This window comes from Mus musculus, chromosome 17 (genome assembly GCF_000001635.26).
Source record: "Mus musculus strain C57BL/6J chromosome 17, GRCm38.p6 C57BL/6J".
NCBI lineage: Eukaryota > Metazoa > Chordata > Mammalia > Rodentia > Muridae > Mus > Mus musculus.
Genome location: NC_000083.6, coordinates 83,090,717 through 83,116,250, shown reverse-complemented (window position 1 = coordinate 83,116,250; position 25,534 = coordinate 83,090,717). Strand labels below are relative to the sequence as shown.

At 47.0% G+C, this 25,534-nt stretch overlaps 1 long non-coding RNA gene across 4 annotated transcripts; it reads left to right on the top strand.

Moving 5' to 3' along the window:
- Window positions 1-457: 457 nt before the first annotated feature.
- On the top strand, window positions 458-18,233 carry Gm46606. 4 transcript variants are annotated; one of them, XR_001782264.1, is made up of 5 exons: window positions 458-657; window positions 8,518-8,635; window positions 9,289-9,364; window positions 14,292-14,435; window positions 17,727-18,233. It is a non-coding gene; the product is annotated as a predicted gene, 46606 (long non-coding RNA). The 4 variants fall into 4 exon arrangements; XR_001782266.1 differs by lacking the exon at window positions 8,518-8,635; XR_001782263.1 differs by lacking the exons at window positions 8,518-8,635; window positions 9,289-9,364.
- Window positions 18,234-25,534: the final 7,301 nt, after the last annotated feature.

The following is a 25,534-nucleotide window of genomic DNA, read 5'->3' as shown; positions in this document are numbered from 1 at the left end:
ACAGCCACCATGAATGACCTCAGTGTCTCTGGCTGGTGGGAGACCTTTCCCCTGTAGCCTCCAAATCCTCTGGGGCTATCAACCCCACCATTGGTGTAAATATATTGGTCTTGAAAATAATTTGTCAGCACATCTCCCTCAGCGGTGCTGACTTCATTAATTGGAAGAATTAGTTCTTTGTGGTCAATGGAAGAATATGGAGCCAAAACACATGCCACAGCTTTCCCCCAGTGACCCAGAGACCCTTGGACGAACTCCTGGGTGCCATGAAAATGGATCACTTTGCAGAAAGAATACCATTGGATGTTTATTTAACATCAACCCCCCCCCCCCCAAGACCTTCAAATTACTCTCACATCTGGATGCTCTTTCTTCCTTCCTTCGTGTGTGTGTGTGTGTGTGTGTGTGTGTGTGTGTGTGTGTGTGTGTATGTGTGCAGAGTCAGGGCAGGGAGGAAACTTCATCAGACTGAAAACATCCAGCAGAGTGTAAATTGAAAGTGCAGAGAGGCCATAGGAGGGAACCTCTCTTCCTGGAGTAGAGGAGGGGTAGGGAGGCTATGTGTTCACCTTCACTCTGTGTGGATAGAACTGCTTGTATGCCCTTGTGCCTGCTGTGAGAAGGCTGGTTTCTCTCTGCACCCCTGTTTATGCACTGGTAAGTGAGGAGATTCCTAGCCGGTACGGTACGGGGACTGCTAGAGTCGGAGGAACAATGCCTGTCAAGTGGATAGCACATAGCAGGCATTTGATAAATGGCTGTTACTAGTAATGTTATCGGGACCAAGATCAGAATAGATCCCAACTGTTTCCATTCCTCAGAGACCTTCCATTGCTTGCTCCAGTCAGGAAGTCAGATGGGCAAAAATATGTCCAATGGGGTGAGACAGATGGACCAAAAGGAGGATGCGGTAGATTGGCTAGGAGTGACAGTTCAGTGGAGTGACAGGCAGATGGGCTGTCTCATGGGGGAGGTGGACTTAGGACAATGTGAAGGAGATTTAGAGTCAGTTGTCCTGTGGGAAGGACAGATGGATGTGGTTCTAATACGGAGACCGAGAAATGACAGTCAAAGGGGAAGACAGATGGATGACCTGTTTGGTGGTCGGATGGGAGAAGAGGGGTGTGACTGGACGAACAGACCGGTGTGCTGATGACAGAACCTGGATTTCCTGTTTAGCCTTTAGTCCTCAGGCATGAGCACCCCAAATTCATAAGAACCCCAGGAACTCTGTGGAAGAGGGGGAGGGGAGAGGGGAAGAGAGAAGAGGAGGAACAGAGAGAGGGTGAGGGAGATGGAAGGAAGAAAGGATGAGGGAGATAGGGAGGGGGAGGGGGGAAGGGGGTAGGAGAAGGGGAAGGGAGAGGGAAGAGGGAGGGAGGGAGAGAGGGAGGGAGAGAGAGAGAGAGAGAGAGAGAGAGAGAGAGAGAGAGAGAGAGACCATGCTTCTTGCCTGAGAAGACACTAAGGGTCAGTTTGGACTCTATGTCTCCTCTCTCTGATGGCCCCTCACTGGGTGGCCCCAGAGATAAAGGTTCACCCATGAGGGGGGGGGCAGAAAGAAAGCTGCTATTTGAAAGGAAAGGGAAATAAAAACTGGCTAAAAGTTTTATTTATTTAAAATAAAGGTTCAGTTATGCTTGACTGTAAACACGCAGGCCCATCCCTCCCTCCCTGTCTCTTCTGTGGCAGAGGGCTAAGACCACACAGCAAGCTGAGGGCAGGAGGCTGAGAGAGGCCAGGATAGGCCTGGAGAGGGAATAGCATTAGGATGCTCCAGGTGTGGGAAGGAGCCTGGAACACCATGGCCTGCCAAGCACAGCTGGGCTAGGTTGGGCTGGTGCGGTGCTAGGCCTGTGATCCTTGGTCCTCAGCCCTTCAGTACACAAAATTAGCTAGAGACCTTGGGGCATCTGACCACACAGTTCAGAGCATCCAACACGGTGATTACTTAGATAAATGCAGAGATAACTGCATCTGTATGGACCATCTCTTAACTCTTGTCTCTGTTTAACTCTTTGTCTGCAGTTAGCACAGCAGGGTCCAGTGGAGGTGGGCAACCCTCCAGCTTTGAGTCACCCGTCTATCTGAAGCAGAAATCCTTATTTATTGTTTTTTTTTGTTTTTTGTTTTTTGTTTTTTTTTTTTTTGGTTCTAGCTTTCTTCCCATGGCTAAACAATGGGAGTAGCCCGTAAGATCCTTTGTGAGCTATCTGGAGAAGGGAACAGTAGAATGGAGAAGAATCGGGACTAGGAGACTGTCGGGGTACCTTGCTTCTGGAGTCCTTCCTGAAGAGCTGATTAGTATTGTTCCTGCTGCATTGGTGGTCCTGGGAAGGTCTTGTGGTGTGCTGAGTCAGGAGGGGATGGCAGGAAATAGTTTTTGATAAGAGGCTTTACCTCTTGCAAGCTTCCTTTGTTTCCAGAGCCAGCTGCAGGACAGGGACAAGGCAGCTGAGCGAGGGCTTGGAGAAGGTCACAGCAATACCCAGCCTTGGGGACTCACAGGAAGGGCTGTAAGTTTAGGGACCCCTGGGATCCCAGCCAGGCTGCTTTCTTTTGGGCCTTGGAATTTCATTATGACTTCAAAAGGTTAATCCCTTAAACAAACAAGGAAACAAACAAACAGAAAGACCCAGCAAACCAAAGGACAAAAATACCTGTGGGCTTTGCTAATCCAGATTGCTGAGTAGGGTGCCACAGGTTAGAACTACAGCCTGGTCCCAGAGACTCTGGATGCAACCCAGGTCATAAATGATGAGCAGTAAAAATGGAAAAGAGTAGTTGGAAACTCTGAGAAGATATTCACCCCCAGAAGATCAATGACTGGTGATGAGCTAAGTCCCTAGGAAGGTGTCACACAGCCATTCACAAAGCTTGGTCCACTTTGGGCTTCTCTGTAGCTTAAGGCCCAGGGTTGACGTTGCCTCAAAAGAGGGCTGGAAGTGGAACCCCCTTCCCTTATTATTGTATCACCGCCCCTTTGGAAAGATTAGCAGCTTCTATCAATCCTGGGGGACTGCCCTGTAATGCCTGTGTAATGCTAATTTGTGGTTGGCAAGAGATTGATTGGCAAGGAAAAGAACAAAGGCATGACCAGGCCTGTGTTCTCTCTCTCTCTCTCTCTCTCTCTCTCTCTCTCTCTCTCTCTCTCCCTCTTTCTCTCCCTCTTTCTCCAACTCTTGGGGCTAGAATTAATGAACAAGGAAGCAGTGTTCTCTGGTCACATGACTTGCCTCTGCCGTGAACCAGGTTCCCTAGAGCCTCCTGGGTGTTGGCTGTTCCGGTTTGGTCTCCGTTGGTATTAGTAGCTTGTCGTCGTGGAAGACTGGTCATTCTGGAATTCTGGCAGCATAAGGATCAGTGGTAACTCACTGTCCTCACAGCCTCTTTGTGACCATGTGTGGTCTTGTTTTGTGGTCAATGGCCAGCGATGTCCACCTGCTCTCGAGAGAATGAATCCACGTTGTTCTTGCATTCGTTTTCTCCAGCTGCTTGTGGACAGGTCTTTCTGGCTGACCATCTGGTAGCCATTCACCTTTATGGTGGCTTGAGAAAGGAATTAATTCCACTTGTTTCTTTAGCAATATCTGCCTCCTTTGATAGCATGTTACCTTTATCACCTCTTAAAACTCTTAATGCACCGGTCCTTCTGGTACCGTGGGGACTCGTTGGATCCCTAAGTGTGTAACTATGCCTCCTCCTCCAGCTCTGCTTCCCATGCCATTCTTTTCCCACTAAGTTTTAAACATCTTACATAGTCATGGAGCTCCAGGAACCACAACTTTCTGCCTCCTGTGCAGAATGAAAGATTCAACCTGCCTGGACCAAGAGGAAAGGAATCAGAAAGCAACAGCCTGAAAATCAAACTTCACCCCTACCCCCATCTCCTAAAGACATCCCGAGGTCTTTTGTTGAGTTCTTGTGGGTGATTTGAAGAAGATAGGAAATGGAAGACAGTGGACGTTCCTGGCAACATTAGGTGCTTGAGAGCTTTTCTACCCTGATCTGGCCTTACGTTTGTTTCTAAAGGACTCAGTGGCTTTCTCTTCCAAGACCTAGAAGTAGAGAAATTAATCAGGCCATAGTGGTGCTTGTCTTTATTCTCAGCACTCTGGAGGCAAAGGCAGGTGGATCTCTGTGAGTTTAAGACCAGCCTGGTCTACAAAACTAAGTCTAGGACAGCCAGGGCCACGCTAAGAAACCCTGTCTCAAACCAAACCAAACCAAACCAAACCAAACCAAACCAAACCAAACCAAACCAAACCAAACCAACAAACAAATTAGTGGAGAAATTATGATTTGGTTTTAGACTTAATATTTGGGGCATCAAATAGCTCTGCTAGAGAGTTTTAGCATTGCTCATCATGCTTGAGTGTGTTCTGTATAAGCATCTTACAGGGCAGAGTTTATGGACTCACTTTGACTTTGCCGACCACAAGGATGTGCCTTTCCGTTAGACAGTGGTCAAATTTACATCACTGTTCACATTCAAGACTGATTACCTCGTCAGAAGGAAGCCAAGGCCATCATCTTTCCAATCTCTCTCTCTCTCTCTCTCTCTCTCTCTCTCTCTCTCTCTCACACACACACACACACACACACACACACACACACACACACACACACACACCACATCACATACCATACACCTTTTAAATTGTTTACCTGCTGTTAGTAGATATAGTGGCGATGACTATTGTTTTTTAATAATCTGTAAATAGTGGCTCATTCTTTAAAGATTTTTTTATTTGTATGAATACACATCAGCTTTCTTCAGATACACCAGAAGAGGGTGTCAGATCCCATTACAGATGGCTGTGAGCCACCATATGATTGCTGGGAATTGAACCCAGGACCTCTGGAAGAACAGTCAGTGCTCTTAACTGCTGAGTCATCTCTCCAGCCCAGTGATGACCATTTTTAAGGTTAGCTGTTCTGCCATGTGGTCAGGAGCATGCACTGTGTGACGGAGGCCTTGGTTTGGATCCTAGTACCTTTCTTTGCTGTGTCCTAAGCTGGCCTCTTGATTTCCTACAGTAAAATAGGCATGCAATGTTTTTATTCTTTTAAGACTGCTACGAGTGTCACAGTAAACTTGGCATAGTCCTCCATGCCTATTATTAGGTGTATTATCTCTGCACTAAATGTCTTAGATAGCCAAGTCTCATTTATATTTTATTTTTTTATTTTTTGAGTTTACCATCTTCTATCAAGGTTTTGTTTGTTTTGAGATAGGATCTTCTATATAGCCACAATCCTCCTGCCTCAGCCTTCTAAGAGCTGATAGTACAGGCATGTGCTTCCCTGCCTGGTTCAACTATATATCTTACTTAGAGGGCTAGCCATTCCTTCCCCAACTCCCTAATACACATCCACTTAGCTCTTAGATACACTGCCCTCAGAACTCCTCTTCCTGCCAGCCTCATGCCATGCTTGTCTCTAGAGCCAGCTTCCACGTCCTGTCAGTTTATCTCTGGGTAATGTCCTCTTGGGGCTGAGGGACAGTCCGACTGGGAGGTCTTGCTTCTTATCATGGATGACCTCATGCCGAACCTTTCAGAAGCAGCGGGAGAAATGTAAAACATTCAGACAAGTCGCTGTTTGTCATCTTCCTCGCCCACCCCTAAAAAGTTAATGGAATTTCGCTCGCTCTCTAAAACATGAAACTCAGTCAAAACCCTTTTTGTCTATAGACTGAGAAGCGACGTTTAATTTGGCTCTGGGGTTAGGCTGAAGAAACCACTCAGGAGGCCAGATGGGGTGATTGTGGGTAGGTTCTCCGTGTGGGACAAGGTTTCACACAGGAGACTGGAGGAGTCAGTGTGGTCTGAGATCCGTGGTGATCCGAGGCAGTGTTTACAGCTGCCGCAGGCCAGGATCTCCTTGCCCCAGGCTCCTGTGGATACTCTGGCAAAGCTGGACCCAAAGGACAGCCAGTCTCTCTTGTTTGGAGACTGGCCGGGATGGTTTCCACAGTAACAGGACAAACAGCCCCTCTCTCATCCCTAGTTTTCTCTAAGAGGCCTTCTGGCTTGGATAGCAAGTCCTGGGATGAGTGGATAGCCATTACAGAAAGGCTGAGTCATTTAGATATCTGTTCACAGGAGCCAGGCTCCAAGAACCACAGTCACACATGTCATGTAAATAGTGAAGCTGGAGGCTAGATGTGAGGGTGTTAGGGCTGTCGGCTGTGCTAGGGAAGAAGGAAGGAATTGCTGACTCAGTCACAGAGTCTGATGAGTGTTGTGAATTACCAGTTTGGCATGGAACCCGAAATGGCTTTCTACCAAATTGCTGGTGGAAGAAAAAAACGTGCTGGCAACATCAGAGTGGATCAGACAGAGTGACAGTGTCTGTGAGCTGCTAGTAGGAGGCTGCAGAGCTTCCAGAGTGTCAACACGTCTTCCCGGGGGCCGGCAGTTGGTAGAGTTTACTAGCTGTTCCCTGAAAGGGGAAGGATGGCTACTCCTCTGTCCCAGTTACTACTGCCCACACATGTGGGTACAGCATATAGAAGTGAAAAGTCTGTAAGGACATGGCTATTGGGTAGGTAGGAGAATTGGGGCAAAGATATGTTGTTTATCCAGTTAGTCCTGACGACCAGAATTGACAAGATGGGGGAATGATATGTATGGTTGCATAGAGGCTCAAGTAGAAGGAAGGGGTGCTGGCAACCCTGCGAGCTGGTTAGTTAGCAAAGGAGATGGAATTTCTCTTTGACCGTTGACCATGGTCTTCCTGTTACCTGGGTTACTTCCTTCCTCCTTCATGGACATGAAGGGAGAAGGATGAGCCAATATCTGTTGTTAGCCGTTATCTCTCCCAGAAGATCCTGCTGGTTGCTCTGTGATTTGAGCAGGTGACTTTCTGATTTCTGTGATCTGGGCCTGGAGGTTTGTAGACCTCTGGGAGCCATGAGAAGAACTTGCTTCTAACAGCTGCAGACAACCTTCTCTCTCTCTCTCTCTCTCTCTCTCTCTCTCTCTCTCTCTCTCTCTCTCTCTGTGTGTGTGTGTGTGTGTGTGTTTGTGTGTGTGTGTGTGTGTGTGTGTGTGGCACAATCCCCTTTATCCTGGCTTTGTTTTCCTTGACTACCTCTTTAGCAGTGTAGTTCATAGCCTTAACAGGTGTCAGACTAAGGTGTCAGACTTAGCCAAGGAAGTGGCTGCCCAAGGTCCTTTGTCATTTCTGATCCATGAGGTGGGAACCTTGCTATCAGGGATGTCTTGGTCCTAATTGCAGTCCAGGGTACTAGGAATGGGAGCTAGAGAACCACATTTCATTCTGCTAAAAATCCTGAAATCAGTCAGGAAGTCTTCTACATCCAAAGGGGAATCCAGAGGAGAAATGGAGTAGGTGGGTGATCGATCCAGAGAGAGACAGAGGTGAGCCAGAGCTTCATTGAAGTCTTGGAAAATCGACCCAGGCATTTGCAAATCACAGGAAATCAGAAGAGCAGAAACAGCTGGATCCTTTTCATCACCTTAGCCTGCTGTTATCTTAAGTAAATACACTACACGTTGAGAGTGTCTAGAGATGGTGGTGGAAAGGAACTGCTAGGGGCCTGGGGGCCCTGGAGTTTAGACCAAATCTGACTGGTGGTGGAACTCTGCACAAGTTTATTTGGCTCTATCAAGTTTTTTTTTCCTGTGTGTGTGAGTGTGTGAGTGTGTGAGTGTGTGAGTGTGTGAGTGTGTGAGTGTGTGAGTGTGTGAGTGTGTGTGTGTGTGTGTGCGCGTGCACGTGCATCTTGGGAGAGTGTGGCAGTCAAGGACTGGGTGGTCTGTAACCTGTGACTCACAGGTTACAGCATGATCATGTCTCACACACAGACTGAAGATGGTTGATTGCTCTCAGGAGTGGTACACACTCCCTCCCCAGCCTCCTCAGAGGGTTATCACGCTGACTTGACTAACACAACTCCCATCTGGACACAGTCCAAACGCCAGATGTGCGCCCCCCATTAGTGTCGGTCTGGGGAATGTTTCCTTGATGGAGAGGTCAGTGTTGGCTGCAAGTGCCCGGAGTGGGTGACTGTCCCCCACCCTGTGTCAGCTGCACGAGCAGAACCCCGTTATCTCATTGGCCAAGGGGTAGGAAGAAAGGGTTGTGGATTGAGGAGGACCTCGCTTTATTTGCCTGCCTTCTCTCCCTCCCCTCCCGTCCTCCCCCTCCCCTTCCTCCTCCTCTTCCTCCTCCTCCCCGTCTTCTTCTTCTTCTTCTCCTTCTCCTTCTCCTTCTCCTTCTCCTTCTCCTTCTCCTTCTCCTTCTCCTTCTCCTTCTCCTTCTCCTTCTCCTTCTCCTTCTCCTTCTCCTTCTCCTTCTCCTTCTCCTTCTCCTTCTTCTTCTTCTTCTTCTTCTTCTTCTTCTTCTTCTTCTTCTTCTTCTTCTTCTCCCTCTCTCTCTCTCTCTCTCTCTCTCTCTCTCTCTCTCTCTCTCTCTCTCTCTCTCTCTCTCTCCCTCTCTGCTTTTGCTTTTCACATAAGATCAGGATGTGATTTTTTTTTCCACTAGGAAGCGAGTCTGGGATAATTGAGGATGGGAGACCTGTTCCTGTTGGTACATAGCGGAAAGTCCTTAGTTCTCCTTCAGACCTGCCACGTGCTCATGCCTCTTGTGATTTTTCTTCCAGGTGGGCCTCACCTCCACTATGGAAAGAAAATGATTGCTAATACTTCAATGGGGTTGGGCTACCCTGTTTTTAGCCTATTTTCAGGTCATTTTAAGTATCGTTTCTACACTTTAGACAGGCTTTCATGTTTAATTTCGCGCATGTAGAGCCGTGCAAGACTTTTCTCTAGGTAGCAAGGAAAATTAAATACAATTGAGTTTGATGTGTACCTTATTGATTCCAGACCCTTTCAGTAGACTGTGACACTTCAGCGACCTGTAAATTCTGCACATTAGAGTTCATATTTTATACAAACTCCATATACACCCAAGATGTGGATTCACAAGCAAGATCCACCTTCCAACAAAAGATACAGGCTCCGTCAGAGGATAGACGGTGCTAATAAAGATGCACTGCAAATGGCATTTATGGTCACCCCTTAGGAAATAAGAAGCATGAACAATTTCATGGAAATTACACCCCAAATAGAGCAATCATTTTCTAAATTCCAAATTCTCCTCTTTGTTCTCTGCATGTCACATCTTGTCCCGTATATCACCACACCTCCACTTCAGAGGGATGAGGCAGTGTGTGAACGGACTTGAGAAGTGCTTCGAAGAGAAAATTCTCAGTGTTTTTTTTTTTTTTTTTTTTTTACATTGCCTTTTTCGTAGTGCATGGCTCCTCTGGCAGGGGTCTGTCTCTTCAGAGAAGGCTACTAGATCGAGGATGGTTGGTTGTCAGAGCAAGGTAAGCTTGGCGGGTCTGCTTACTCATGGCATCACTGTGGCAATCGTCTCTCTTCTGCAACGTGACCAAGAATCACAGACTTTGTTTAGCCCAAAACAGGAGAAAGGGAATGTCCACTGGAGACCAAAGCCTTCTGAGGCAGGAGGAGGTGGGGAGGGAGGAGGAAGGCAGGGAGGAAGGAGGAGGAGGAGAGCTGGGAGGAGGGTGAGGTGTTGGGTGAAGGGGAAGAAAGTATCTTGTGCCAGCTGGGTAGGCAGTGGATCAGGAGGGCTTGTGCAGAGAGGTATTCCACATTGGTGTGTGTGTGTGTGTGTGTGTGTGTGTGTGTGTGTGTGAGAGAGAGAGAGAGAGAGAGAGAGAGAGAGAGAGGGAGGGAGGGAGAGAGAATGACTCCTGGGTATTGGTCTATAGCAGAGGGTCTCAGCTTTGGCAATAGAACCACCTGAGAGCTTTTATGATGCTGCTGGGGGGGCTTTAGTAACGTCAGCATCATTGGGGTGAGTGGAGCAATCCCAGCTCAAGGCAGATCTCCTTTGTAAGGCTCCCCAGGTAATTCATTCCCACAGACATCCTGCTCCCAGGCTTGAGATCCTCTGATGTAGGATCGCGTGAGTCAGAGAGAGGTCGGACCTGAGACTTGTTATGTAGGCGACTCTCTGTCCCTACTCTGGACTTACTGAGTCACCATCTGCATTTTAGCCAGATCCCTGGGAGATCAGAAGCATATGAAAGTGTGGGGGACTGTGCCTCTCAAACCTTGTGGCACATTAAAGTCACCTGGAAAGCTTTAAAAGGCCCCAAATGCCCAGGCCACAATCTCATACCAATGAATTCAGGATTGCTGAGGGTAACACAGGCATCCATTTATATTTATGTGTGTGTGTGTGTGTGTGTGTGTGTTTCAGATGACTCCAATGTGTACAGATACCCAGTGCAGGCTCCGTATTAGAATTATCTGAGGAGTCTTTAAATTATCTAACCCTTGAACTCTGTTCTTAGAAAGTCTGATTTAATTGGTCTGGGATGGGAGCAAAAAAATTTCTAGATGATTCACATATACTGCCAGCTATAGCCTCTGTTGGGAATGTTAGTCCAGCTTCATTAAAGGGACACAGGCTTGAAAATATTACTACGCACTTGTAGCTCTGGTCTCGGGGCTTTGATATTCAATCTCCTTACATGTGACTGCAACTATGCTTGTGTCTTTTTATATGAATCCAAATATTTGTGTATCCCTTTAGTTCTCCAAAACGAAAAGAAAAAGTTTCTTTTGAAAAATTTAACCATGGGGCTGGAGAGATGGCTCGGTGGTTAAAAATCCCAGGTTGTTCTTCATGTCCCGAGTTCAATTCCCAGCACCCCGACATGGAGGGTTATAACCAGCTATGACTGTACTCTCATGTAATTCTTGTGGGATCTGATGCCCTCTTCTGGTGTGCAAACACAAATTCGAACAAAATATCTGTACGTATGCAAATGTGTAAGCAAATAAACCTGAGAAAGAGCAAACCTCAGCTTGGCGACAGTTGACTTCATGGACAGAAGTGCTGAATTAGACCTGGGTCTCAGGAGACGCTGTGGAGTTGAGAGGGATGGAAGTAAGAATAGTGGAGGTGGGGAGCTCAGATGGAGGGGAGGGAAGGCCGCAGGGATGAGTCCACGGTAGTATTTTGATTGTTTCTGTTTTCAACAGGACTGTAGAACAAAGTGGTTCTAAAGTAGAGTTTCTGGTTTAGCAAATAAATGACAGATAGCCCAGTTAAAGGGACATATTTATACCAGACAATTATTCACAATTCTACTTTAACTGCACATTCTTAGTTTTATCATAACTGTCTTCTACAGAAAGCCTGAAGTTCTCAGTCTTGGAAGACCCACCCGTGCAAAGGGTTTTCTCCGGGTCTTTGTTGGCTCTTGCCACCTGAGGTGAAGCTCATGTGTTTGTGTAAGCCTTGTCTGCAGGAGATCTGCTATCCCGAGTTCTCCAGGAGTTACTCAGCGTGTGTTTGCGCGTGTATGTGTGTGTGTGTGTGTGTGTGTGTGAGTGTCTGTGTGTGTGAGTGTCTGTGTGTGTGTGTGTGTGTCTGTGTGTGTGTGAGTGTCTGTGTGTGTGTGTGTCTGTGTGTGTGTGTGAGTGTCTGTGTGTGTGTGTGTGAGTGTCTGTGTGTGTGTGTGTGTCTGTGTGTGTGTGAGTGTGTGTGTGTGTGAGAGTGTCTGTGTGTGTGTGTGTCTGTGTGTGTGTGTCTGTGTGTGAGTGTCTGTGTGTGTGTGTGTGAGTGTCTGTGTGTGTGTGTGTGTGTGTGAGTGTCTGTGTGTGTGAGTGTCTGTGTGTGTGTGTGTGTCTGTGTGTGTGTGAGTGTCTGTGTGTGTGTGTGTCTGTGTGTGTGTGTGAGTGTCTGTGTGTGTGTGTGTGAGTGTCTGTGTGTGTGTGTGTGTGTCTGTGTGTGTGTGAGGTGTGTGTGTGTGAGTGTCTGTGTGTGTGTGTGTCTGTGTGTGAGTGTCTGTGTGTGTGTGTGTGTCTGTGTGTGTGTGTGAGTGTCTGTGTGTGTGTGTGAGTGTCTGTGTGTGTGTCTGTGTGTGTGTGTGTCTGTGTGTGTGTGAGTGTCTGTGTGTGTGTGTGTGTGTGTGTGTGTGTGTGAGTATCTGTGTGTGTGTTCCCGTCCACAACTGAGTCTTGTGAATAGTGTCCTTGGATTTCACTCTAACAGGCTCTTGGCAGTCCTTAGGGTTGAATTTCCAGGGAGTTTCTCAGAAGTACCTTTCTCTCCAGATGGTACTGGCTCAGCTCAGGATAACTATGCCCCAAAGAGAGAGTAAGTAACGGACTAGCTGGTCACGTTGAGTGGTGGTGGTCATGGGTAGGACAGGAGGCCAGAGAGGAAAGCTCTGTTCATGTTACAGCTTTAGCATTTCCCTGAAGTGCTGCACTGTGTCTGAGCCCTGCATGTCTGGCTTGCAGCAGAGGCCGCTGCACCGAAAACTGTTCTGAGTAGAAAGAGCACTTTCCTACCCCATTTGGGTTTGAACCTCTCATCCTGTGATGGATTCCCAATGGGAAGTGGATTGAGAGATGGAGAAGGGGAGGCTGAGAATTGGAGAGAAATTTGCTAGCAAGAGAAGCACAGACCTGACTACAGAGTTTGTGCAAGATGAGCTATCTATCTATCTATCTATCTATCTATCTATCTATCTATCTATCTATCTATCTATCTATCTATCTATCCTATCTATCTATCTATCTATCTATCTATCTATCTATCTATCTATCTATCTATCTATCTATCTATCTATCTATCTATCTATCCTATCTATCTATCTATCTATCTATCTATCTATCTATCTATCCATCCATCCATCCATCCATCCATTCATCATCAACCTGCATACTGTTAATTACATGACTAGGGCTATTATGCAAGATACAGGTTGACCAGAAACTGTCCCTGGTCTTATTCTTCCAACCTATCCTAGGATGGTCTGGTGTTGATCTGTTGCTTAAAGCAGCAGCTTTCCTCAAGCAATGAGGCACACGAGGAGTTCAGGTTGCCATGCCTGCATGCCACAGCTTGTTTCCCCTGGGTGCTTTTGTGGTCCTGTGTGCTCTGTGTGAGGCTCATGGGCAAGTCAGACTCTATAGGCATGGCTGTGACTTCCTTGCTTAGAATCTCCTATTGGCGTCTCTTCTCTCCTTACACCACTGCCTCCCCAGAGTGATAAATCACTACAGTTTAAATTAAGGTCACAGGCTTGGTTTTATGTTTCTTATGGGATTCAAGCCTAGAAGAAGGCAAGTTCTTCTTCCTCCTCTGTCTTGGAGTCCTCCCTCATCCTTTTGCTGGTGGCTTTCATTGTGGAGCACTGGTCTTTCCAGAACATCTCTTCTGAGCACCCTAGAGTCACTGTGGGAGAAACGTCAATATTTCATGGATAATTAAAATGATAAATGGGCGTTTTGCCTCCCTGACCATTTAGTTGAGAGCAGGAACAGCCAGAGACTCTGGAAGATTGGGAGAGAAGCCAAGAACAGGGAGTGAGCAGCTTCGGCATGGAGAGACCTTCTAAACTCTCACTGCAACTGATAGTCCTCATTCAGACAATGCTGAGATCTAGGCAGCAGACCTGTACCAAGCAGTCGGTAGAGTTGGGTCTGGTGCTGGCTCTGTGGAGTCTGGCTTGTCAGCTTTTGGCAGTTCTGACCATTAGTGTCTAGCCTGTTGTCTTAGAGTTTGGGAAACCTGACAGAGAGAGAGAGAGAGAGAGAGAGAGAGAGAGAGAGAGAGAGAGAGAGAGAGAGCACTGGCCTGGCTTTCCAGGCCACAACCCTCTTTGGACTCTAAAATGGAAATACAGTGAAGTCACATATATTGTGTCCTGTCATCAAGGTTGTGTGTCAGGTTCCAAAAGCTATGGGGGATGGGTTTGGATAACCTCTGGTTTAGGCTCACCTTTCTTATTAGCCCAGCCCTAGGAGAGAATAGCTTTACTCACAGGGGTCCCTTCCCTGGCTGACACACATATCCCAGTGAAGCAAGGGCTGGGGATGGGCCTCTGTGGCTAGACATTGGCTAGCTGTCTTCTATTTACCTCTGGCTAGTTCTGATGTTCTTGTGGAGCAAGGCCCACAAGACATTTCTGTGGCTAGTGCCCAGGAGACTCCAGGGAGACTCTGTGAAGGGATGGCATGAGTCCGGGGTCTGAGCACGTGGTCAGGGTGCATATATGAACAGGGCAGAAGACAGGCAGCTTAAAGGGAGACAGGGCTAGATGTCTGGGAAAGGAGCAGGGTCTAGCTCTTGGTCAGCCTCTGCTCTTCATCATTTCTTGGCCTTTCTCCTCGCATTCTGCCATTTCTCGTATTCCGGGACAAGGTCTAAATTGGGCGCTTGGAGGCGACGTTCCCTAGTAACTGCCAACCTTCTCAATACAGGGTGGCCACGGAGCTGCTTGGCTACACATCTCCTCTTGGTTTGGCCCTCCTTCTAATCCCCGTGTTGCCTGATGCCAATACCTCACTTTGAGCTCAAGCATTCTTTTACTGGGCTCGATCCAGGCATCGTTTGGAGTTGTGGAGGTGAGTCCTCCTGTGCGTATGTGCGCTCGCGTGCATGTCTGTATCTACACATTTAACTAAATATTTATTGGTCCCAAGTGAGGCACAAATTCCACAGTCTGTTCCAACCTTGAACTTATGTGATTGGAAAAAGTACCCAAGTATAATTTGTCAAATGTGAATAATTCTCCCCACCCTTCAGGTTTAGCATGTGGATCCTATACTCTCTTTTGAGAAGTCTTCTGTGGACTCTCCCCCCACCCCCACCTCCCCATGTCTCCTTCCCTCTCTAGGCTTCTGTAGCAGGGTGTGCCTCTCGTAGCCTGTTCTGAGTGCTGTTACTTCTGCACACGTTTGGAAGCATTTTGCCTGCTGATCCTGGGGCACAGGAACCAAAATGACGGCGGTGTCTAGATTCCGGTTCAATTCTTGACTCTCACACCACGGCAGCGTTGAGCTGGCTAATTCTCTGGGACTCAGTTTGCCTTCATCTGGTGGTTGTGGGCTTGTGTTTACACACAAGTGTCACATAGCCCAGACCGGGTTCTTCCTGTGCCTCGGTTCCTGTTCCTGCTCTTTGTCTCTTCAGTGGCTGCCTGCCGCAGGGCTGGGCTTGTGGTTGCCACAAGGTGGTGGTGACTGATTAATGATTATGGAGCCTGCAATTATTGGGATGAAGTCCCTAAACAGAGAACCAGCTCTAAGCAAACCCATTAATTAGGGGCCTGTTTGCAGTCTTTTTGTCCTGGCCTGTCATGTGTTAGCTCAGGGGGCACTTTGTAACCCCAGAGCCCACCCTCCTAGAGGTCACTCTGGGAAACTAATGGCCGAGGAGCATCTTAGGCTTGAGGTGTGCAATTCCCACCTACTTGTGACCCTCACGCCCACCCTCCTCTCCCCACCCTAGTTCTGGTCCAATAAACAAGTTAACAGGTGACAAACACAGGCCTAATAAAGAAGGGCTCTGGCTTAGGACAGCAGTAAGCCTAAGCTAATGGGCTTTTACTGGGGCCTAGGGACCCCCCTGGGGGAGGGGCTGACCTGAGTGACCTTCAGGCTGGGAGGACCAGCTCCTAGGTCCTTCTTTTAAAAAAGCTTCAGAATATATTAAAAATACAATAAGGAGAGAATTATAAACAAGTGAAAGACCCCAAAGAATCCTCTGAAACCTTCAAAGTAGAGTATTATAAAATATTACAACTTGGATCTGGAGCGATGGCTCTGGGGTTGAAGAGCACTGGATACTCTCCCAGAGGATCTGGGTTTAAAGTCCAGTGTCTCCATGGCAGCTCAAAGCTGCCTGTCACTCCCGTTCTAGATCTGACACCTCCGCACAGACATACATGCAGGCAATGCATGTAAAATAAAAATTAAAAATTAAATGAAGTTTTATAAATATGATATAACTTGAGTGTTTAGGTTAGTCAGATCACAAAGTTCAATCCCTAAATGGAGTAAGATTGTAGTGTTTCGTAATAATTTCAAGACAGAAAGTTTGCATCGTTCACCAATCAGTGGTAAAGTATATGATGGGCTATTGATTGACAGTAACCTGATTGATGTCTTCTCATGCTGGGTTAACGGTCAATCCTGCATCATGGGGATGACTCATGGTGGCAACTCAAAGCTCAGGTCTTGCTCTTTACTGGACCTTACTGAAGACATGTCAGAGATGAGCCGGACCCTTGGCAAAGATAGGGAGGTAACCCCATCTCACAGGAAGGGAAAGCTCCACAAACCACAGGCGTATGCACAGGATTTGGGTGACCTGGCTTCCTTCAAAGGTGTGTGGCTCTTAGTTAATGGATGTCCATACTGAACCCCGGCTCCAGCATCCTGCATGTTGTGTGTATATACTCTGGGGTTATCTGCCTTCGACACAGCCAGCCTGTCTTCAAGCTCTTTCTCCATGACTACCACATGTCATGTGAGTTGGGCCTACCTTTCCCGCTGGGCTGGGTGGCTTCAACATCTACAGGTAAGGACTGCACATATAGGCTGTCATCAATGGAATCGGCTCTACGAAGCACTCCAAGAGTGGGCTTCTTCTCCCGGGCTCTTCTCCATTTCAGAGCACGGCATATTAGAGAATGATTGTATCTGTTCCTTTGCCTTTGTCCTGTATGGGCCTTGAGACGTGAGCATCTTTGTGTGTCTGGTCCACAGAGAGCAATGACAGAAGTCTCCCACTTGCTGACCGCTTGACTGCCTCGGTTGGCCATGTTTAGCCGGAGAGGATGCATGCCCCAGGCCAGGATGCTTGGTGGTTTTGCTTCTTGATGAGTGCTTTCCTGTTTTACAAATCTCTGTCCCTAGAAGCCGATGTTCATTCTTCTTTTTTTTTTTTAAATCAGGGCACATCTGGTTGTTGGTACTTGTTGCTTAGTTAGAAAGTCTTAAAACAGCATGAAATTGTTAGCACGTTGCTCTGGCCTGCCAAGCTGTTCACGAGATCCAGGCTTTGGTGGATTTACTTTTCTGTTTGTTTTCTGTTTTCATGCAGTTTAGAAAATTGGTCTGTGACAACCTAAGGGGAAATGAGCCTGCCTCAGGCTCCAACCGAGGAGAGGCAAGTCTGCGTTGAGTTGAGCTCTGAGGGAGGAGGGAACTCAGAGCCCAGGGCTGCTGGCTCCCTGGTTTGCATTTCCTTGCCTTGCCTTTTGGATTGACACTCGGGCTAATTTGGGGTGTGTGGGGAATAGGAATGCTCAAAGGTTTTGGGGAGGGCTGGGTAGAGACCGGCTGCATGTCGGCCCTCATAGGGAGACTTTCATGAACTTGCATGAGTCTTAGAAGAGACAGACAAACGTGCTCTCCCTAGATGCTGGGGACGGGAGTAAGGGGATCCTTTGCTGAGTACGATCCCTCTGCTGTCTTTGAGTGTGGGCACTGCCAAAAAATCAACTTTCCCCACATGGCTCCAATATGCCATCTCCCCTCCCTCTTCTCGGTAGCTCTTGCCTCTTGGCAGAGTTCCTTTCTGGAAAGAATTGCATGTGGGGAAAGCCTAGGCTATGGTATTTCTCTTTGGGTGGTAGCTGTTCTCTGACTGGGTCTATGAGTCAAGCCAGCACTGCTTCTGGACGGTGATCCTAGGCACCGGGCAAAGCAGGTTGCAAATGTTTCTAGTGTCCCACATGGTAGCACTCAGTTTGACTGCAGGCAGGGCAATGGGATTCAGGAACAGCTCGTTGTACAAAATGCCAACAGCTGCATCCTTTCCTTCCGCTCCCCAGAAGTACCCCACCTGCTCTCAGGTGCTCTGTATTCCATCCTTGATTGACGCAATATCGTTCCTTTGGTGTTTTTCAGCAAATAAGATCCCCATTTTAACCTTCTATCTCACCAAATATCCTGGATCTTTGGGAACATATCAAAAACATCACACTGGAATTCAGCATCCTGACTGCAGATTTTACAACTCACGCGAGAGGCCCCAAGGATGGACATTCAACCGCCTTGGGGGACGGAGGCAATTGCACCTTAAACATCTGCGTTCTCCAGAAGAGTCACGCTTGCCTGGCTTCTGTAACATGCCAGATGCTGAACTCATGATTTAGATGTGATGACTCGTCCGCACCGTATTGACTGACAGCGGGTGGCCTTTTCATAAAGAGACATCTAACAGTGTAATTGCCTCCTCGGTCCTTGAGACTAGGAGGACGCATGCGCTCGGGAGGACGCATGCGCTCGGGAGGAGCGAGGATTACAGCATGTTGGTTTAAGCTTTGCATGGTGGTGGGATGTCACCCTCTTCCCATGCTTTCTTGCTTTTTCATATTGTAACTCTGAACCTGAGGAATGTCAGGGTGTGCAGCTGATCAAGGCCAAGTCCCTCTGTCACCACTGCCACTTTCAATACCTATATTGAGATGGTCTTTAATGTTAGAGAAAGAGAAGAGGGAGAATGAGCATAAGGAGCACTGAAAGAACTCATGGATTTCAATTCCTCGAGCAGACAAGGCTTACAGTTGGCCAGTGAGCTATACTTTAACCCAAATGCATCTCAGGAGCTGAGAGAACTCCTTGTGGTCCGTAGGGCATCTCTCATCTCCTCCTCACAAGGAAGGAGTCAAGGCAGTGTGTCTGTCCTGCCTGCAGCCTCGGCTGGTGTTCTGGGGACTCATAACTGGGTCTTTGGAGCCTGCAGGATTTCCAGGAACTGTAATTCGACTCTTGCGTGGGTTTTTGTTTTTACTGGGGAGTGGATTCGTTGATTTGATTAGATTCATAGAGAGGTCAATGACTTCATTCTGAAGATGACTGAAAGTTAAGTCCATGTGAGAAAACTTAAAATACACACATGCATAATATGTATACATACATATAAACATCATATACACATATATACGCATACATATACACATATACACATACACATACGCATATATGTATATATACACATATACACATACATATACACATATATGCATATATACACATATACATACATATACACACATATATGTATATATACACATTTACATATACACATACATATATACAGACATATATGCATATATACACATATACATATACACATACATATATACAGACATATATGCTTATGTACACATACACACACACACACACCCATAGCCCTGAAGGTTGCTTTGAACATACAGAGATCGGCCTGCCTCTGCCCCCCTGAAGGCATGTGCTACAATGTTCTAAGAAAACCCTGTCTTAAAACCATGTGCTAGGGCAATTTTTACTTCCTCTGAAGAGGTGGGTCTGCTCTTCCCTGTAGTTAATTTTTATGGTTCACGACACCATTAGAACATTTCTTCCATTTACATTTTCAGTTATTCAACCTCAGTCAGTCTAGTTTTATGTGAAGGATAAAGAAGGAGGTGAATGGATTTGTTGATCACTTTCCTTCCTCCCCACCCCCACCCCCAATTATCGAAAAACCTCCAAGGGTTGTTTCAGCTACGATAAGAGTGAGCACACAGGGGAAGCCTTTTCCTGAGAGTGAGTCCCCGCATCAGTAGGTGGTCAAACCACCCATTCTTGCATCACTTAGGAAAAGGCCTTGGGTCAGGACAAAGCAAGCACAGCAAAGACCATGTGGCCTCAAGCTCACTGGCTGTGGTGACTTCTCCAGGCAGGACATAGTTAATAAATACAGACACACTGTCTGTACATGTCAGCGAATTAGAAAGACTCCTGTGAGCCCCGCCGTTCGTTCTTCTGTCACCAAAATGTGAGTCATCATAAAGCCATCCTCTGTCAGGCCCTGAGAGCTCCCCTCCACCACAGGGTGACTTAGAACACTGCCTCTCACTATAGGGCCCTGAGAGCGAGAGTGAGAGCGAGTCCCTGCTTTAGAAACAGCTGTACTTCTCAGCCTCACGGGCCTCATGAACGCATAAGCCTGCATAAGTCCTGAGAGGATAGTGTTGACTTAACGAGGGGGAGAGGGGATGAGAAGAGGTGGTGGCATCCTGGGTAAAGCAGGGATTAGCAAAGCATTGTGGCCTTTGCCAAAAGGCTCACTGGGTGTAGGGTGCTTCCTGAACCCCAAGTTAGCAACATCAGGGCACTTCCGATCTGGTTCCCATCTCTCCCAGACACTTCTTTGTGTCCCCACATGGCACCTAGGACATCATGGACTTGTGGATGCGGGGCACAGAGGCTAATGAGTTGACTTGTCATTCTGTAGGCTCTAAACTGGTCATCCCTGGGCTTACACTTGGTCCGGCCCAACTCACAAAAAATACTATTGGGCCCAAGGTGCCTTTAGAGGATCCTGATGACAGGCTGGTAGATTGTAGAAATCATCTTTGCACTGTAGGTGACCCCATGCTATGTGCTGCCTTTTGTCCCTATCTTGCCAATTTAGAAGCTGTACTTTAGGCACGGTGGGTGCTAGGCAGAGAGCAGAGGACGCTGACTGGCTAGCATCTCCAGTTTAAACTCCAGTCCCGTGAGTCACCGTTAGCCTGGGATTTTCCGCCACACCATGTCGAGCTTATTTCAGGATCAGATTACCTGCCACCTCTGTCATTGTATAGACCTTAATTTGGCCAAACCTTATAACCTCTAAAATCTTTCAGTTTTCTTGACTGAACTGCAGGCCAAGATTGTGCTTACATATGTGTTACGTGTATGTAGTATGTCTTATGCATAGCATTGCAAATATTATGTATGTGGCGTGGGAGCTGGCCAAATGGCTCACTCAAACCCGGTGAGTAACTTGAATTCAGTCCCTGGAACCTATATGAAAGGGGGAGAGAACTGGTTCCACAGCGTTGTCCTCTGACCGCCACATTCCACGTGCACACACACACAAGTGCACACTCACAAATATTAAGGCACGCAATATATGCTAAGCACTCAGTAAACATTTGCTGTTTCATTGTTACCATCATCCTTACCCTGTGACAGCTACAACTTTGGAGCACTTTACAATCACTTGAGGTGGCTGGAAGTCATGCTCACCACCTGGAGCCCGTTTTGACTCACATTCAGAGAAATGACCTACCTTTTTCTTGCCACCTTGAAAACAGAGCTGACAACACATGCTTACTGGGAAGACTGAACTAGAAAATGCATGCAAGCAGCATTTAGGGTGCCCTGAGCACATAAACCACCCGTGCTGGTTTTGGACTCCCTGCTCTGTTGATCCTTCCGTGCTATGGAGATAAATGGGACTGAGCATCGCTGCGTCCCCACTCAGCTTGGATGGGCATACACGCATGGCAGCAGAGCGGTGGCTCCAGTAGGCACAGCTGGTCAATGGCCATTGGCAGTGCCTGGACAGCAGTGTGACCTGCACTGTGTAAGGTTTGAGCTGCAGGCCACATGGTCGCGGCCAGGTCCGGGTGTCAGGCTTGTCAGGGTTGAGGACAGAAGACAGGAGGGGTCAGGGAAAGTGGGTATTGTTTTAACAGCATGCCAGGAGCCTTAGTGAGGGGAAGTAGGGAGTGTAGGCTTTCCTGACTGAACTCTGCAATTACTGGGGAATGGGGATGGGGTGGGGGAGCAGAAGCCACAGGCATACAGTAATAGCAATAGAAAGCACTATGAAGACTGTAATAGTCACCTAAAGAGATGTTTGCGAGGCTCTAACCAAAGGAGATAATTGATGTAGTGTGAGGCATGCAGGGTGGGCCCCTTTCTCCAACCGCATCCTCATAGGCAAATCCTCGCCATCTCATGAGTTTTCTGTCCTTGCGGATGCAGTAGATCTGAGTTCCATGTACAGGGATCTGATCCAGGGCCTCATGTGTTGTTGGTGGTCCAAGGTGGTTTCCTATGGGCGAGTAAGTTGTGAGATGTATGTGCGGATTTGTACTAGTGTGTGTGTGTGCTTGCTCATGTTTGTGCCTTTGAGTGTGCATGTGTGTATGTGTGTGTGTGTGTGCGTGTGTGTGTGTGCCTGTGTGTGTATATATCCAAGGTATGGTGGGAATGGGGGCCTGAGAGTCCTATATCCACAGCCTATTCTTCAAGCTTTCTTTTCTGAAACATTTAGACATTTCTAATGTCCGTAGGTAGAACAGGTCAGTTCTCTATTCCCGTCTTTGCTGACTCTTGAACAAACACATCTTACTCCCAGATATAAAGAGTGCTAATGTTTCCCTTAGAGTTTGCCTCCCTCCCCACCTCCTCCTCCCCTGCTGCCTCCTCTTCCTCCGTTCCTTCTTGTTCTTTTGAGACAGAGCACCACGTAGCCCACACTGGCTTTGAACTTGCAGCATAGATAAGGATGACCTCGAACTTCTAGTCCTTCTGCCAGTATCTCCCTAGTCCTGGGAACTGCAGGCATGTGGCACCCTATCTAGGCTATGAGGAGCTGGACATTGAACTCAGGGCTTGGTCTGTGCTAGACACGGATTCTATCTGAGTTACATTTGCAGGCTTAGATTTTGTTAATCAATAAATGAAGAAGCCTAATATTGCTGAATTGCCTTCCTCTACAGTTCCCATCTGGAGGCAGCAGCTGTGGCTGTTATGACGGGCAGGCCTCTGGTTCATGGTTTGCATGCTGGCCCTGAGGATATGTGTATGTAGAAAATTTGTATCCTGTCTTGACTTTCTAAAGTCACATATAGTATTTCTACACTTCTTGTTGCTTCTCCAGTACTTTTCACATCCATATGTGTAGACATGGACTCCTATAGATGCATATATCCCCATAGGGATATGGAATTTTAATATGCTTTATGTTGTGTGCCAGCCTTTCATATTTGATGGTTTAATATTTAGCTATACTGTGGTTTTAGCTAACACTTTTATCATTGTTCTCTCTCTCTGTATCTATCTCTATATCTATGCACACATGTATCTCTCTCTCTCTCTCTCTCTCTCTCTCTCTCTCTCACACACACACACACACACACACACATTCTATACCTATTAGAGTTACTTAGTGTTACTTCTTGCATTCTGTCTTTCTCTTTGTCCTTCTAAAGGAATCCTTTCGGAGTTATTTCAGAGTGGATCTGTGTTTAGTTAGCTCAGCCTTTTTCTGGAAACATCTTTCCTTTGTCCTCAGTTTCAGGCATGAGCCAGATGAGTGGAAAAGATTGGACAGGCTTCTCCTTCAGTGCCGATAAGATGTCGCTCCTTCATCTTTGGACAGTGATCACTGTTGAGACCAGGAGGCTGATAGCAATTGCGTAAACATTTCTTTGAAGATAATCAGTCTTGACTCTCTGGTATCTTAAAAACGCTATCACTTTCCTTGATGTTCTGTGGTTTCACAGTCACATGCCCGAGTATGTATTTGTCTTAGTCTGGATGCTTTTTAAACTCAAGGCTCAGAAACTTTGCTCAGATCTGGAAATTCCTAGCCGCCACCGGTTCACGTGCCTTCCTCTGCTCTCCCTCAGCTCTCTTTCCACAACCTCTGTGGACAGAATCAAGCCTGGGCCATTCCGGTTTCTCCATTTCTTTTTCGTGTTTTAAAAACCATGCCCATTGCCAGAGGCAATGGCACATAAACCCATATCTCTATTGCCTAGGTGTTACGTTCTGGGTGATTTTTTAAAACAAGTTTATTTTGTGTGTATGCGTGCTTTGTCTGCATGTCTGTCTGTGTAACATACGTGTACAGTACTCACAGAAGGCCAGAAAGCATTGGGATTTCCTGGAACTGGAGTTGTGGATGGTTGTGAGCCACCATGTGAGTGATGAGAACTGAACCTGGGGCCTCTGGAGGAGCAGTAAGCAGGAAGATTCTAACTTCCGAGTCATTTTTTTTTCAGTGCCTGGATAATTTTTTTTTTTAAATGTAGGCCTGTTTTCCTTTTCTTACTCTTTTTGAAAGGCACTTACTTTGTAGTGCTGGCTGGCCTCTAACTCCAGATCCTCCTGCCTCTGCCTGCCAAGTGCTGGGGTTATAGTTGTAATTTGTTTTTCTGTGTGGCATGGGCAGCCAGTTTCTCTACTCTCCCTCTGACATAGGAAGAAATATCTAGACCAGGCCATCCTTTCCCAAATAACTTCCTCCTAGCTGTCATTTCCTTGTGATAAATGGGAACAGTGACCTTGACTTCTGTCTCTATGTAGTGTCCTCCCTCTCCCATAAAGCATGGGTTCTTATACGTCACCGAGAGGAAGCTCATATACTACTAGTGACCGTGAAGACTGCCCGTCCAGCACTCCCTGGTCAGGGCTGAGGCCTGCATTTCCAATATGACCAGGAGCTCCCACAGAGCTGACACAGGACCTGAGGCCAGTGCTCACCTCAACAGAGGATCCCAGACATTGGTGACCCCTTACCCACCATTCTCTTTTGGAAAACTGAGAATTTGGGGAAAATCCCTTGTTTCCAGAGTCCTGTAAAGTCCCCTTAGGCACCAAATCCAGTTCTCTTTCTAGCTTTTGTAAGCCTCAGTTATTTAACACCCAAGGAAGACAAAGAATGGCTGTATGAGTTACAGAAAGGATTTTGGATGATGGGCCACAGCCAACAGGACCTGTGCTCCTTACATTTTTCCCCTGTCACCTTGAATGTGTCATTTCACTGGTTAAAATGGCGTTAAGAGATTCCAGCATTACAGCCATACTCCAACGACTGCGTTAAGAAGGGTGAACCTTTAAGGATAGATGCTCCCCTTAAGTTGCAACTGCCAGGTTCACAATAGTCTCACTGGCTGGGACTTGGTTTGTTTCTGGTTGCAAAGGAGTCTGGGAAATACAACTATTTGTTTGCAGTGCCCAGGATGCCTGCTGAAAACGAGGCTTCTGTTGCCCAGGAAGATGGGAATGAACAAGTAACAGTCTCAATAATTAGAATGAAGGTTTCCAGAATTTTAAAGCATCTTCTTTAGCCTTGGATCCATAGTGGGTAGGGTGTTGGTACTGATGAGACCAACATGCAGACACTGATGTCTGGGTATTCACAGACACATCGGGGCTGGAGAGATGGCTCAGTCCTTAAAAGTCAGCTCACAATCAAAAAGTAAAATGCCAACATCTACCCCCAGAAATCACCAGGAATAACCAATCCATCAACAGAGAAGAATACCAAGGACCAGGAAACTTCTGAGCAGCAAGCACAGAAGGAATCAGGTAGGAGCAGACATTCTGCAAGGTGGGACAGCAAAGCCAGGCTGCCAGGTCAAGGGTGGAGCACAGCCGAGGGTGTGCCTGCAGGGTGGGTGAGAGCAGGGTTCCAGGAGTAAGAGAGGACCCCAGGCATCATGAAGCATCTTGGGAGTTCTCGGATCTTCAAGCCAAAAGTCTCAGGCTGGCATGAGAAGGCAGTCTGGGTTTTAGATATCCTTGTTAGCTTTTACAGTAAGACCTAGTCTGAACTGGTCCCCAGACCCTAGCAAGCACCACACTGGATAGCATCATGTAACACACATACTGGTGACTCAGAGACATCTCATATCTTGTTTGATGATATGATAAGACAGCCATTTGTGCTGTCCTACAGATACTTACCTTTTATGTGTATATATATATATATATATATATATATATATATATATATACTTGATTTTTTAACTTTTTCAGTATGAAGCATCTTTTTTCACAGGACACCAATGAACTGTGCGTTGGCTTAGCGCTCTTTAGGGTACCCTTCTGAAAGTGATACCACAGACAGAGGATCTAGTTGCCTGGAAGGGTGACTACTCCTTCCAGTACTAAACTCAGATTAC